General features: G+C 46.5%; 1 protein-coding gene across 1 annotated transcript in view; it reads right to left on the bottom strand.

Moving 5' to 3' along the window:
• Window positions 1-13839, bottom strand: part of VPS13D (vacuolar protein sorting 13 homolog D) — a 158350-nt gene that overhangs the window by 35557 nt on the left and 108954 nt on the right. The window lies entirely within an intron of this gene.

Below are 13839 nucleotides of genomic sequence, written 5' to 3'. Positions count from 1 at the left end.
AACACAAATGGTAACTGTAGTTCACCAGCACTGCTTGGCAGAATTAATCCAGGCACGACTGCCAAGAAGTTAGAGGCCCCACTGCTACCCTCTGTGAGAAGGATATGGGCTGTGGGTCAGTAATAAAGCATCTGTTTTGCATGCAGAAGGTCTCAGGTTCAATCCCGGCTTTTCTAGTTAAAAGCACCAGGCAGTAGGTGATGGGAAAGACCTCTGCCTGAGACCCTGGAGAGCTGCTGCCAGTCTGAGTAGTCAGTACCGACCTTGGTTATTTAGTATAAGGCAACTTTGTATGTTCAAGTGCAGGGGTGGCCAAACTGTGGCTCAGGAGCCACATGTGGCTCTTTCCGGGGCTTTTTTTTTTTGGTAGAAAAAGCCCAGCAGGAACACGTTTGCATTTTAGACCACACCCCCTGACACAAAGCCAGCCAGAACTGCGTTCCTGCTCAAAAAAAGCCCTGGCTCTTTCACACACATTGCATGGCTCTTGAAGCCCCCACCACCTCGTTGGCCAGCTGAAGAAATCACTTCTCCAAGACAAGCCAGCCAGCAGCTTGGAGAAGGCATTCAAAGTTAAAGTTGCTTTCTTTCCCCCTCTCCCCCATCTATCTTCCTTCCTGCCTTCTGCTCTCAAACATCTGACTTTCATGTCTTGCAGCTCTCAAACATCTGATGTTTATTCCATATGGCTCTTACGTTAAAGCAAGTTTGGCCACCCCTGCTCAAGTGTGATAAGGTGGAGGAGAACGAACCAGGTGGAGAAGAATGAACGAAAAGGAAGCAAGTTGACCCTTTTGGAGCTCTTTCCCCTTGTTGCAGGGTCACAACGTTTGCTTAACGTTTAATGCCTCTTTGTGCCATTGTTCAGGCCCAAGGCTCCCAAGCACTGAAAACATGTGACACACAACACAGCCCTTTGTATCCTGCAAGCACGAGCCTGCTTACTGTGCACACACACGCTGCTCAACGCCAAACACCTCAGCCATCTGAGAAGTGTAATCGTGAAATAGCAAGCCCACACCTATTTTCCTAATCACAGGTCTTTCCTGTAAGGTGTGAGCACAGATAAGGCATACTTGTTTCCCAACAGGATTAAAAACCAAAATGAGAGAGCTTCATCTGATAGAGATGCCAGCCTCCAGATGGCACCTGAGGATAGTCCCCCACCCGCCGGAATTACAGTTCCTCTCCAGACTACACAGATCAGTTCCCCTGGAGAAAATAGATGCTTTAACTCATTTGTTAAATAGATGTTAAATAGATTTGTTAAATAGATGTCCAACTCATTTGTTATGAGGATCGGATCTGACATAAATGAGGCCTTGTTGGGCTGGGCCCCGTCGGGCTGGGTCATGTGTGTAGGTAGCAGAGATAGGAACTTTATAAAGGACACAGACAAACCACAATGAGTTCGCCAAGGTTCGCAAAGGTTCGGCTCATTAAGAGTCCAGACCTTGAGGGAGCGACAAAAGAAGTTGAGCAGCTTGTAGATGGGACTTTTGAGAAGCTTCCTTTGATGAGCTTTAGACCTCCCCCCCCACCCCCCAAAAAAGAAAAGATTTTCTTCCATTTTGAAGAGGTTCATGTGAATCTTTGGGATTTCTGTATAAAGAGGAGGCACACTGCTTTTGATTTCAGCATTCTGGATTGGCCTATACCAAAACTCTGACCACTTCAATGGATGTCTGCTGAACGTTTGTGGATTACTATGCAGAACGTTGGGGGATTACTATGAAATACTATGGATTGATTATGTATTTGTAGACTGCTGATGACTAATTTTGTCTGATTACTGTAGATGTTGTATGAATTCTGGTTATTTGAATTTTGAATAAATTATTACTATTTGAATTATTCATAGTTGCTTTAGTGATTTGGGGTTATGATACTTGGCGTATATTTTCTAGCGTATATTTCCAGGTGGTGGCTGGAGATGCTCTGGGGTTACAGCTGCTCTCCAGGAAATGGCTGGCTTGGAAGTTGGACTGTATGGGCATCAGACCGCACTGAAGCCCCCCTCCCTCCAAACTCTGCCTCCTCTGGCTCTACCCACCAAAATCGCCAGGTATTTCCAAATCCAGGCCCCTCCCTGCATGCAGCAATAGCATTGCCAGCTCTGGGTTCGGAAATACCTGGAGATTTGGGGGTGGAGTCTGGGGAGGGCAGGGTTTGAGGAGAGGAGGGGAGGGCCATCAGTGGGGTAGAATGCCACAGAATCCACCTTCTACAGTGGCCATTTTCTACAGGTGAACTGATCTCTGCAGTCTGGGGATCAGTTGTAACAGCAGGACATCTCCAGTCACCGCCTGGCGGTTGCAACCTTAATGAGAGTAGTCACAAAGTCTATGTCAAAAATAAGGAAACCGTGACTTGAAATTACTATGCATCCTAATAATCTACATACAATTTATTATAACGCCAACACAACAGGGCCGCAGGGCGGCTGGCAGCCCTAACACAACAAACAAGGTGCGGGACATTAGTCAATTACGCACATGAATATCTGCTGCTTCAGTCGTTCATAGAAATCTCAACATCCAAGATGCTCTTGAGTCCTGAGTCACAGGCCATCAAGAGGGGGAGACGCAGCAGCTGTTCCTACAGCCTTCCCCTCCGAGTAGAGCCTCTCATATTAGCTCACGTCTCCTACTCAGCCTTCTAATGTATTCTGACACGAGGGCGCTGGCCAGGTGATCTTGCAATGACACGTCCCCCATAGGGATGAGCCCGGTATCCCCAAAGGACCGGGGAGCCTCCCTCCACTCCCCCACCACCGCCAACCACCTCTGCAGATGCCCTTGCGGGAGGGTCACATTCTCTCCCCAGGACCTCCTGGGAAGACGCCCAGCAGGCACCCATGGGCAACAGCTTTGTGTTACAGGCCCGAGTGAGTGATCCTTGCGGGAGCCTCCGGCTGTTTTTGCATACACAGAAGGCAGTCAAAAGTCCACGGCGTGAACTTGGAATGACCTCAATTGGAGAGTCACTGGCGGGTTCACGGAGAGGACAGTTACATTTTATTAAACAACTAATGCTCTTAACAGATAACTTTTGGGAGAAGGGAGGAAAAGGAGGAGAAAAGGGTGGAGGGAGGGAAGAGGCAGCCACTTCTAATCTCCCTCGAAGGGTTCAGCGCAGGCTGCAACAAGATACGGTGGGAACTCCATGCTACCATGAAAGCTCTCCAGTTTGGATTAAGTGGAACTCAATTCCCCCCCCCCCCCACCCACCTTCCCAACTGGTACCGACCTCTAAACTTACTCTGACTTCCAGGAGCTCCCTGCACGGTTAAATCCACGCTCCCTTCCCTCTCCCCCAACGTGACACGCAAGAGTATTTTTAGCATTCGTGACTGGATTGTGTTACTGAGAAACAGGCGGATATTTCATGCCTATTTTGCATGTGTTGAGATGGCAAAGCCAAGGTTGCCGCTAAACCTCTCACTCTGTTCCCCCCCCTCCTCCTCCTTCATGGCCTCATGACCCTCCTGAAGGGCAGCTGGGACCCACTTTTGGGGATGACTGGAGATGAGCACAACCTGAAGGACAATTTAAGACCTTTCCTACACTCCCCCCCCCCCAAACCCGACAGTTTTATGCTGTGAAGAGGAAGAGGAAGAGGAAGAAGATGATATTGGATTTAAATCTCACCCTACACTCAAGCTCACAAACTCAGAGTGGCTCACAAACTCCTTTCCCTTCCTCCCCCACAACAGACACCCTGTGAGGTAGGTGGGGCTAAGAGAGCTCTTATAGCAGCCACCCTTTCAAGGACAACTCTCTGAGAACTATGGCTGACCTAAGGCCATTCCAGCAGCTGCAGGTGGAGGAGTGGGGAATCAAACCCGGTTTTCCCAGATAAGAGCCTGCACACTTAACCACTACACCAAACAGAGAAGACCTGCATAAATTTGCTCAGCCTTTTACCTTCTTTCTGGATTTCTCAAAGTGTGAGGTGGTGCGCTTGGACACAATTGTCAGGAGAGGCACAAATGTTGCCCCCCAGCCCAATCCAGTGTGTCTCTCCAACTGGCCAAGTGATGTAGTTAGCCACCCTGAGCCCGTCAGGGGAGGGCGGGATATAAATTTGATAAAATAAAAAGTAAAGCAGACTTCCCCATGATGGCTAATCAGAAAAAACAAAACAAACAGATCTGCAGCTCCACAATCGACATACAGGGGGCGACAGGGCTGCCATTCACGTCTGCATGCTGTCCTTCCTCTTTCCATGGGGGTCCTACGCTTTCAAAGTCATGGCTACTGTCACTGCTAAGCAAGCACTGCCAAACAGCCCAGCGACGCTGAACAGATGGAGGTGCCTTGTTAGAGGGCCCAAACAAGGGTCAGCGAAGGCACAGTCGGCAGGGTGGGGTAAACACACTGAAGTCCCATCCAGAGACTGTTGCTGTTGGTGGTGGAGCCAATCAAGAGCTCAGCATGCTTGAGATGAAGTTGCACTCTCTGAGAGAAGTGCATGCATTCAAGTGGAGCGCTGCTGGATCTGGCTTCCTCAATGGACAGCCTGGGTTTTATCCGTGATGCAAAATGCCTTAAAAGCAAAGTTGGCTGGCTTGCTCAGATGAACTGTTCTGTGGCAAACACAGTTTGTAACCGTGCTCTAGTTACATTCTTAACCCCATCTAGGACATCCAAGGGTCCATTTGCTCCTGCCTAAGAGCCTGTCCAACCGTTAATACCTTATGAAGAGGCCTAATTCTGTATCTGCCTCTCCCCACAGGGCATCTTTCTTATCTCTGCAGACTTGTTCTGATGGATTGGGGGTATAAGAGCATCACCCCCCAACTGGAAGCTTTAAGCACTTGGGTAGCTCTTAATTCCTCGGCCTTTCTCTTCCTTATTCAGTGTTGTCTGGCCATTTGCTAATGGACACTTCTTCATCCTTCTTTTGCTAAAACCTTTCAACTATCTTTCTCTTTCAATCATTCTGATCATTCCTAACCTGCAGCTCTTGCAGCGAGTTTCCTTCTTTTCTGCTGGAGTGGTAATTTTCACAGGTATGCAGGAGGTGACTATTTGAGGATCAGGTGAAGAACTTTTACAAAAAAAAAAGATACTGGGATCAGCAGGCTTAGCCTTCAAGTGCACCTGCCTACTTAAAATTCAAAAAGCTGCTCTTGAGAGCTCTTCTTTGTTCAGCACTTTCTGCTCATGCCCTGTCGTGACCTTGTAAAACGTTTTCTCGAAAAAGAACCTGCCAAAGGCATGCCAGTGTGCTTCTGAGAGCTTACTTCTTACAAGGGACGCTGAGTCCGGATCAAACTGTTCCCTTGCCAGGGTTCAAAGTCATCGGTCTCTTGGATTTACACCGAAGGAAGGGGGGGGGGAGAGAGCGAGAGAGCGCGCAGGACCAATTTCCCAAATGCAGTCTCAGTTGTTACCTAATGTGCACTCAAGTCTTTGCAGGCTGGTTGCTATGCAAAATTAGCTTCCATAGCACAAAGGCAAATCCAGTCTGCGGCTTATTGGCCCCAAGTATTAGCCACAGCAGTCACAAATAAAAGAAGATTGTTGGTGTTAAGCCAAGATTCACAAAGTCACTAACAAAGCAAGCATAAACAGGCCTACAAATAATTCTCCTGGTCTACTTAGTGGAGTTTATTCCCAGGAAATGGTCCTTATGGTTGCATGGTTAGAATTGCAAAGATGGTACAGGAAGGGTTCCTTAATTGGGCTGGGAAACACAACAGCCCACAGGAAGGGAGAGATATCTTAAAAGTCAATGCACAGTAGTGGTTAGAGTATGGGACTAAGATCTGGGAGGCCCCAGGTTCGAATCCCCACTCTTCCATTGAAACTTGCTGGGTGACCTTGGGCCAGCTGCACACTCTCAGCCTAGCCTACCTTACAGAGTTGTTGTACGGACAAAATGGACAGGGGGAGTACGATGTAAGCTGCTTTGGAGGCAACTGGGGAGAGAGGCAGATGATAAATGAACTAACCAAAATAAACAATTCTCCCTCCTGTTTTCTGCAGTTCAGGGAGTCAGATTTTTTGCAAAAATCTCAGTGAGGTTTTATCCTTCTTTACCTCAGTGCGGAGGAGGGGAGGGGGGGGACAGCTTGTAATACAGTTGCTGGACCAGCAGTGGCAAAAGGGGGGAGATGGATGCTACATCACTTCTGGGTACAACTTGAAAATGACAAAGGGCAGCTCTAGGAATTGCTGGAAACTTTATGGCAGCGGGCAATGGAGCTTGCTGATGGGAGACCCTGCTAGAGCAGCAGGCCTAGCAAACTTAGGCTGTAGCAGTTTAAGTTGATGAATTGATTATTTTTGTCAGATTTCACCCTTCTTTTACTACATTATTTTAAAGTTTTCTTCTCACCTTCTATTTTTATTCCTCTTTGACTCCATTCCTAACTGAGTTAAGCAGCCAGTGCAGGGAGATAAAAGGCCAGCTGCAGCTGGTTCAGCAAAAACCAAACCTCCCTAAGAAAACATCAAATTTTAACATGAAAGCTGAGCTCTGCTTGCGAGGTTTCCCCCATCCCAGATATTTATAGCTTTCGGAACCTTTGCCACTCCAGTGCAGTGAGCCAACTTTGATATTGCTCGTCTTTGTTTGGAGTCTGGAAGTGTTACATTGTCGAGACGAGTACCTCAGAGACCTTCTTGAGGCTCTGAAGCAACTTCCTCCGGACTGGAATGTCTCCATTTCCAGTAAAGCTTAGAGCTGCAGTCAAATCATTACAGTTACAGCAGAGAACCACCATTTTGGATTTGTGACAGAATTTGGCTTGGTTCAAATGTAATGGGAAAACCATGGCCTGCTGCCACATGAAGACGACGACGACGACAACTGCAGATTTATACTCCACCCTTCTCTCTGAATCAGAGAGAGCGGCTCACAATCTCCTATATCTTCTCCCTCACAACAGACACCCTGTGAGGTGGGTGGGGCTGAGAGGGCTCTCACAGCAGCTGCCCTTTCAAGGACAACCTCTGCCAGATCTATGGCTGACCCAAGGCCATCCTAGCAGGTGCAAGTGGAGGAGTGGGGAATCAAACCCGGTTCTCCCAGATAAGAGACCGCACACTTAACCACTACACCAAACTGGCTCTCCACACCAAACTGGCTCTCCAAGAGCTATGGCTGACCCAAGGTCAATCCAGCAGGTGCAAGTGGAGGAGTGGGGAATCAAACCCGGTTCTCCCAAGATAAGAGTCTGCGCACTTAACCACTACACCAAACTGAGCTTGGGGCTCGGGCTTTCCCCTCCCGTCACATGTAGCTAGGTCATTACAGGTTTTTAAGTTCACTGTCAGTCACAGATTTTTATTTTCTATTTTATTTTATTACATTTATATCCTGCCCTCCCCTAACGGGCTCAGGACACCTAACAACTGATGTCCAAGTCTGCAAATGATGCTTTGCACTTTGCCCAGAATTTTGTTCCCTGTGCCCCCGCCAGCCAGCATCTTGGGTCTTCTTGCAGGTGCCTGGTCCCCGGATTGCCCATTTATCTTCCACCTGGTCCAGGGCCTTCTTGGTTGCTGCCCTGCTCTTTGGAAGCAGCTCCCTGATGAGGCCCATGCTCTGCGAGATCTTCCTGCGTTCCACAGGGCATATAAGGCCACTTGTTAAGTATAGTTAAATTTTTTGGAATTGCCCTACTCCCTGTACCCGGTAACTGTGAACTGGCTTACTTTCTAGGAATTTGTTTATTTATACTATTGATCTTTTATGAATCTTTCATGGTTATTATATTTGACCAGCTGGTGGGTTTTGAATATTTTGATGTGTTTTATTGAATGCTCACTGTATAAAGTTTTATTGTGAACTGGAGAACATCCAGTATGAAAATGTAATAAATAAATAAACCAATCCTGGGTTGCAGGGAAAGCACAAAGCCTAGTAGCCATTCCAATGTCTGTAGAGTTTGCTGTGAATCCAGCTATTTAGCAGCACATGAAGGACGGAGGAAGCTAGCTTTGCCAACTTCCAGGTGGGGCCTGGAGATCTCTTAGGACCTAGAACTACACCTGATCCCCACATGACAGAGATCACTCCCCCTGGACAAAAAGGCTGCTCTTTAAGGTGGATGCTAATGACGCTATATCTCACTGAGGTCTTCAAACTACCTTCTCTAGGCTTTACCCCCAAACCTCCAGGAATTTCCCAACCTGGAGATGGCAACCCTAGGTGAAGAAGGGTGTGTGTGAAGTCAATGATCCCCCCTCTCAGTTTACATTCGACTCAAGCTTTTGGTGCAATGAGCAACAGTAGAGAAGATTACCTTCCCCACAAAAAGCCACTCCACCGGTTCAGCAAGAATGTGCTTCGATATCACCCAACGGCAGCGAAGATTTAGAAGACCAGCCGCTTATTTATTTCCTTCATTTATACACCTCGGCTGTCTCCTGAATGGGGACCCAAAGCGGCTGTCTTACTTCTCCTCTCCTCTGTTCTGTCCCCACAACCACCCTGTGAGGTGTGTTAGGCTACGACTGGGCCAAGGTCACTCAGCCAGCTTTTCTGGCAAAGTGGGGATTTGAACCCACATAGCTTCTTTGAACTTCTTTCAGTCAGCCCACCAGACAAAATATGGATCGAGACTGGGAGATGGATTAGTCTGTCTGTAGAAGTAGAAAAGAGCAAGAAGCACCTTAAAGATTAACACCATTTGTGGCTTTTGCACACATGACAGCATAAATTTTGTTAGTGCTACTGGACTCTGGCTCTTTTCTACTACAGAGAGAAAATGGTTTTGAACTCCCCAGGAAAAGAGCACAGCCCCACAATATACACAACTCACAAACTAATGTACAGGCAAAGATCATGTCTGCGCTCAACATAAAGCAAAACAAGCCAAACATAGATTCTGGGTGGGTAACTGGGTGTTGGTCTGAAGCAACAGAACAAGGTTTGAGTCTGGTGGTGACTTTAAAATCGACAACGTTTAATTTGCGGTATAAGTTTTTGTGTGCATTTGAGGAAGCGTACATGCACATGAAAGCTTATATCCAGAATTAAACTTCTGTTGGTCTTAAAAGCGCCATCGGACTCAAATTTTAAACAAAACATAGGGAAAGTTCCACCCCTGTGAAGAACACATCAAACAATGGTATTGCAACTGGTGTGGGATTATGTGCCCATTAAAAACCAGAAAACAGCTCAAACCTAAACCTTAGACAACTTTTTCCCAGCCCCAACTAGCACTGGCACAATCTGCTAGACCAGGGGCGGGGAACCTTTTTTTTGCCAAGGGCCAGTTGGATGTTTATAACATCATTTGCGGGCCATATAAGATTATCAACTTAAAAAACAGTGCTCTGCCGAGGGAGAACAATTTAGGGCGGCAAAATTAATGTAATTGGTTTTCTATCTGAAGTCATGTGGGGAGAGCATATACCGCCCCCCCCCCCGACTTGCCACCCTAGGCATATGCCTAGGTCCAGGGCTTTTTTTTGTTTGTAGAAAAATCCTGGCAGGAACTCATTAGCATATTAGATCACATTCCCTACTATTAGCATATTAGGTCACACACTCATTAGCATATTAGATCATGCCATCCGGGATAATCAAGTGCAAACTGAGCTGGTGGTAGCTCCCATCAGCCGGGCCCCGGGGAAGCTGCTGCACAGCGTGACTGGGCCCCACAATCCTCGCCGTCCAGCCAGGCCCCAGGGAGGCACCACGTGGCTTGGCTTGGCCCAGCAATCCCGAGGGCCAGACCAAGTGATCTCGAGGGACGTAAATGGCCCTCGGGCTGGACATTCCCCGCCTGTGTTAGACCCAAGTATAAAGGATATGCATTAAGACAGGATAAGACCAAGAGAGACATGGACTGTGTAATGCAGAACCACAGAGATTCTAGAATTCCTAGAGCAATGTAACATCACTTCCAGCTTGCTGGAATACTTTTTCAGACAGCCAAGCAGCACCGTTATTCTCTTGCCCCCTTCAAATTCCTCTTCCAACACCCCCTTCTTTCGTGAAGCTTTCGGCTGAAACCTCTGCACGCAAAACCACTTGCCTCCTTACTGAGATGAAGCCAAAATACCTACTTGCCACCTGTGCAGACTATCCTGCCTTTTCTCTACCACCACCCCAGCTGAAATTTAATTTGAAAGCTCCTGGAGGCCAGGCTTGTCTTTTTTGCCACAAAATCCCGTAACCGGTTACAGAGCCTTACATATCACTCCTGAAGGGGGCGAGAGGGCACAGAACAGGACCCCCCGAAAGAGATTTTAATGGCAGTCAGAGGTGGAATGCAGGCTTCCAATAATTTCCAAAGCAGCCTACAAAGAGCAAGCAACTGTTTGTTCCTTGCCTGTTCAATGAAGCTGTTTTGAATAAAATGCTACTGTGGAAACACTACTTATGAATGTGCACACATGCATACGCACGCGCACACACGCTTGCAGAGTTAGATTAACAATTAGGCCAAGCAGGCACTGGTCTATGGGCCCCCATGTCTTTAGGGACCCCGGGGCAGCTTTCCCTTCAGTTTCCCCCCTGCTTGCAGCCCTTCCAGCCTGCATGCACAGCCAGCAACTGAGCTGCTCTTTGCCTGGTGAGGCTGCTGCTGGCGTTGTTGCCAAGTTTGCCTCTCTCTGCCTCTCCCCTGCAGCTTAGTAAAAGGGGCTTTTAAGACGGGGGCTGCAGTGAAGGCCATGGGCGGTGGGACAGACACTCAGACTCTGAGATAATTTGCGAGGGGACCCTCAAGATTTCGACTGCCTAGGGGCCTCCACAGGGTTTAATCCAGTATACTTGGTTTAATGCTTCACTGGTGCACGCTACAAGGACGCCAAAGCTTTAAGTTAGAGGGCGGAGATGAATCAAGAAAAAGACTTAAAATTTATTCTGTGGTTTAAAGTTCAGCCTTGAACGGTCATCTCTGCCCGAGAAGCCGCTGGAGGAGGAAAAGCTTTGGGATTTAGTGCTGTTCAGCCTAAAAGTGGAAATTCAAAGTTTGAAATTCAAAGGGGGGGGGGAGGAGGTGACACCAATAATTCAAATAGTTTCTATGCAAGCAGTGGAGCCCCCATGGCGGAATGGAAATTCCTCCAGGTGGCCACATGTAGGATCAAAACACTTCATCACACACACACAGAGACAGAAAAATAGGCTAATCTCTAAGGAACAATACTGCAGGAATGGACTGGAGTGAACTTTGATTAACCTGGGGTTTTGTGCCAATTTAAATACACAGAAACTCTCCACTTGAAAGAAGCCATTCACCCACTATGAGCTCCAAGATGCATGGAAAAACCATTATGGGAATAATCAACACAGTGATTACTCGGGGAAGAAAAAAAATCTATACAATGGCAAAACCAGACAGAGCTCATAAATGGGGTGGTGTGCAGTTTCTGGCAGGCGTGTTCTTTCTTTTAAAGGGGCAATTAAAATTGAGCCTTGCAGGGCTGCCCAAACCCAGAAGGGCCTGTTGTTATTTGAAGCATGTGAACAACCAACTTTTCAAGGAACCAGGTAACAAGAGGGGAGGCTGGGGGGTGGGAGGGGGGAGGAATGCATAAATCCAAGTATCCCGAGACATCTGTGGAGAAAAGACTTTAGCTTTCTCAGCAACCCAGAATTGATGCCGTGTATCCAAAGATGGGGAAATGTCTGGCTCTTCTGAAATCAGGTGGAAGGTTTTAGCCCCAAGAGCAGACAGGCTAATTAATCATCGACTCTTTACAGACAGGAGACAAGGAGGGTGAGGATAATGGGGTGATGTGCTAGAAGGGTAGCCGTGTTGATCTGAAGCAACAGAACAAAGTTAGAGTCCAACAAAATTTTATTCAAGGGATGAGCTTTTCTGGAAGGAAAAGGGTATTAGTTTTCCCCTAGACTGAGCTGAATCTTTAAAAAGGTTTAGTGAAACGTGCCAAATATGTAGCAACCAATACTCCCTCTAAACTGTGGAGTCTTGCGTGCAAAAATTCTACTTTGTGAGCCACTGGCATTAAAGTTGTGAGCTACTGCATAAATTAGTTTGCTCTGGGGCCATTTCCCCCGTGCTGCGGTGAAAAAGCTGGAAACTAAAAATGTGAGCTAGCTCACATTAACTCAGCTTAGAGGGAACACTGGTAGCTACCTATCTACTGATAACAGCCACACTCTGATGGATTCCAAACCCAGCTTTGGTGTTTGGGGAAAATGAGATCGTAGGTCAATGTGATGCTGGGGACTGTGGGAAAAGCACGTGGAAGATACAGGACAAGTCATTGTGCCAACTGTACAAGTTTGCACTGTGTATTTGAGTCCAGCAGCAGCTTAAAGACCAATAGGATCTCCCGGGTGTAAGCTTTCAAAAGTAAAAGTTCCCTTCTTCTGATAAATGTACGAGTGGAAATCTCTCAGCCCTTCTTCCTAGTCAGAAAGTGGAAAGGGAGTCGGGATGCAAAGATAATGCAAAATGAAGTCAGTTTGATCAGAGCAGGGGAGAAATGCTTAGCAACCAGAAAATTACCATCTGTAGTGAGATAAGAATCCAACATCCCACTTTAGGGGGGGGGGGGGGTGTCTGCTCTTCCGAATTTGTGAATGAACTCAAGTTCAGCAATCTCGCTTCCTCGTCTCCAAAGTTCTCTGTTGGAGGACTGCCACTCTAAGGTCAGCGATGGAATGTCCTGGAAGATTCAAATGTTCTCCCACTGGTTTTTTTGAGCGCCGTGATTTTTAATGTCAAGGTGATTACATTTTGCAATAGATGGGTATGAAAACAATAGCTGTTTATGACTTGTTGTTGTGTACAAGGTCATTAAGAAGAAATTGAACATGAAAACAATACATTAAAAAGAGGCACAAAGAGGCACAACAGCATCAGTAGGACCTTCAGAGCGAAATCATAAATAGACATGATGGAACAAAAAAGGTGGGTGTCTGATGGGTTTACTCCATATTTTCCCACTTTCTCTGTGTTTCCCTTCATATTTAGGTACTTTTTTGTTTTTTGCATAATGGAAGAGTAACCTTTCTCCCCAGCTATGGTTGCCAACTCCAGATTGGGAAATGCCTGGAGATTTAAGGGGTGAAATCTTCGGAGGAGACAGACTTAAATGGCGTAAAATTCCATATAGCCATTTTCTCCAGGGAAACTGTCATCTGGAGATTAGCTGTTATTCTGGGAGGTCTTCAGACCCCACCCAGAGGTTGGCAACTCTACATAGTGATGAAATCCTAGTAAATTTTTGAGCCAGTGACATTGGAACACATTTTAAATCCTTCTTAAAATACAGCCCTGCTCTTTTTTGGGAAGAAAAATCTCATAAACCCACTTGTGGGGCTTCCAGAATATAATGTATTCTAAATAGAAGTGCCATTTGGGGAGTGCAGTGGATCTCTAATGGAATCACAATATTCCAGCTAGCAAAGTGAGAACAGACCCAGCATGAAATTGGTGAACTTCCCCCTACTATTTAGGCCTTGAAACAGTACAAGCAAAGTGAGTTTTTACAGTGCAAAAAGTACAGTTTGATTAGTGAAAACAGGCCCTATAAACGGTAAGATATGACGATTCCGGTATAAAAATAAAGGAGTACATTTAAATCATATAGCTGTGATACAAGCACTGCAAAACTGGATCACAGATATGATTTAAATGAACTCCTTTATTTTCTACGATTGGCTGATAAATAGCAGTCTACCACAACTGTACAAGACTATTCTGCAACAGGGCAGTAACAGAACCAATTCTGTAGAAGTTATTTTAAATGGTGTCTTAGGTAGCTGGCAGACTGTCAATTGCTATACTTTACCAATTGCCATGATTTGCTGTATTATGTCCTGAATTTGTATACCAAATGGTCATACCGCACTGCATTAGGCACCGTATATAGAGACTATTTTCACTAATCCCACTGT

The sequence above is a fragment of the Heteronotia binoei genome, chromosome 18 (genome assembly GCF_032191835.1).
Source record: "Heteronotia binoei isolate CCM8104 ecotype False Entrance Well chromosome 18, APGP_CSIRO_Hbin_v1, whole genome shotgun sequence".
In the NCBI taxonomy this organism is placed as follows: Eukaryota; Metazoa; Chordata; class Lepidosauria; order Squamata; family Gekkonidae; genus Heteronotia; species Heteronotia binoei.
Note: the sequence above shows the minus strand (reverse complement) of the source record. Positions and strands in the feature narration are given on the sequence as shown.